A 2,349-nucleotide genomic window follows, 5' to 3' on the forward strand; every position below is an offset into this window, starting at 1 on the left:
ATGTCCCAGAAGGAGAAAGAGATATTTAAGGAGTACGCCCAGAGGTGGCGTGAATTGGCTGCACAGATGTGCCTTCGCTAGAAGAGAAGGAAATGACCAAGATCTTTCTGAAGACCTTGAGTTCATTTTATTATGAGCGGATGATTGCTAGCGCTCCTTCTGATTTCACCGAGATGGTGAACATGGGGATGCGTCTAGAAGAGGGTCAGGGAAGGGCGCCTGACCAGAGAAGAAGGCTCTTCTACCAAACATTATGGGGTGTTTGCGAAGAAGAAAGATGGTGAGGCACATGCTGTGACCTCCCATGTTAAATCAAGAGGACCCTCTCTGAAGAGGAAGACTGTGCGTCCTGCCAGTAACCAGCACTAGGTGGCTCATATAGCACCTGCATTCAAAGAAAACCAACATTATCAACATCAGAACCATCAACATCAACAGTATCAACAACAACAGCACCGTCCTCAACAACAGGCCTACCAGGCTCAAAACAACAATCAAACCAGCACGAGCTATGATAGGAAGAAGGTCAATTTTGATCCGATTCCAATGACCTACGCAAAATTATATCCTTCATTGATTGAAAGGAAGCTTATCACTCCACGTGACCCACCTGCTATACCTACCAACCCTCAGTGGTGATATAAGTCTGAGCTTCACTGTGTTTATCATTCTGGTGCTCCCGGACATGATATGGAGAATTGTTACCCTCTCAAGACCAAGGTTCAAGACCTTGTTAGAAGTGGTATTCTGTTTTTCGAGGACGTAGGTCCTAATGTCAAGAAGAACCCATTGCCCGAGCATGGGAAGTCTGCTGTTAATATGGTTCAAGGTTGTCATGGCAAGTACAAGGTCAGATATTTCAGCCATATCAGACAATCTTTGGTCGAGATGCATAAACTGTTATGTGGATACAGTCACTATGAGCATGACCATGACAGCTACCGTGTATGCACTTCAATGAGAGGGGATGTCGTCAAGTCAGGAAAGACATCCAAGAAATGCTGGATCAGGGTGTGATAGAGATACTTCTTAATCGTGATGAGGACGAAGTCAATGTGATATCCCCTGTATTTAGGTTACCTTAGCCTGTTGTTGTCAGATACGATGGAAGTAAGCAGAAGGCCTCTCCTACTCTCATAATTAAGCCAGTTGGCCCTGTGCCATACTCTTCCAATAAGGTTGTTCCCTATCGTTATAATGCAGTTGCATTAGAAGATAGGAAGGAGGTGCCCCTACCCTCCACTTCTGTTGTAAATATTGCTGATGTCAGTGGTTTGACCCGTAGTAGTCGTGTTTTCTCGGCACCGCCGAAACCCTATGCTGACACCAGAAGGGATGATATTGCTGATAGTGTCGTTCGTCCTTTGGGGAATTCTTCTTCTTCTCCAAATCTGGCATTTGCTGTCGACATACCTGCCGTAACTACTGTTAGAACTCCTGTCCCTGCTGGCCAAAATGGCATGATGAAAGAGGACTATGATGAGATGTTGAGGCTCATCAAGAGGGGTGAGTATAATGTTATAGATCAGCTGCTACAAACGCCTTCAAAGATATTTGTGTTGTCTTTGTTGATGAACTCTGAGCCACACCAAGAAGCTTTGCAGAAGGTGTTGGACGTGGCATACGTAGATCATGACGTCACCATAGAACAGTTTGATAGCATTATTGCAAACATTACTGCTTGTAACAACCTGAGCTTTTGTGATGCTGATCTTCCCGAGGAGGGAAAGAACCACAATTTGGCACTTCACATCTCTATGAACTGCAAGGATGATACCTTGTCTAATGTGCTGTTAGACACTGGATCATCGTTGAATGTGTTGCCAAAATCCACTCTGGCCAAACCTTCATACCAGGGGCCTCCCATGAGGCAGAGTGAAGTGGTTGTGAAAGCTTTTGATGGATCCCACAAAACTGTGATTGGCGAGGTTGAACTCCCAATCAAGATAGGACCTAGTGATTTCCAGATCATTTTTCAGGTCATGGATATCCACCCATCATATAGCTGTTTGTTGGGCAGACCATGGATTCACGAGGCAGGTGCCGTGACATCCACCCTATACCAAAAGTTGAAGTTCGTCAAGAACAAAAAGTTGGTGGTGGTAGGGGGAGAGAAGGCTCTCTTGGTTAGCCATCTGCCTTCCTTTTCTTATATTGATGCTGAGGATGAGGTTGGGATGCCGTTCCAAGCCTTATCTATTGCTGAGCCTTCTAAGAAAGGAACTTCTTCATTTTCATCCTACAATGATGCGAAGTTGGCCATTGAGCATGGCGAAACTACGGGTTTAGGACAAATGATAAAGCTGGAAGACAATAAATCTCGGACTGGCATAGGGTATTCTTCAGGCA

This window comes from Lathyrus oleraceus, chromosome 3 (assembly GCF_024323335.1).
Source record: "Lathyrus oleraceus cultivar Zhongwan6 chromosome 3, CAAS_Psat_ZW6_1.0, whole genome shotgun sequence".
Taxonomy (NCBI): domain Eukaryota; kingdom Viridiplantae; phylum Streptophyta; class Magnoliopsida; order Fabales; family Fabaceae; genus Lathyrus; species Lathyrus oleraceus.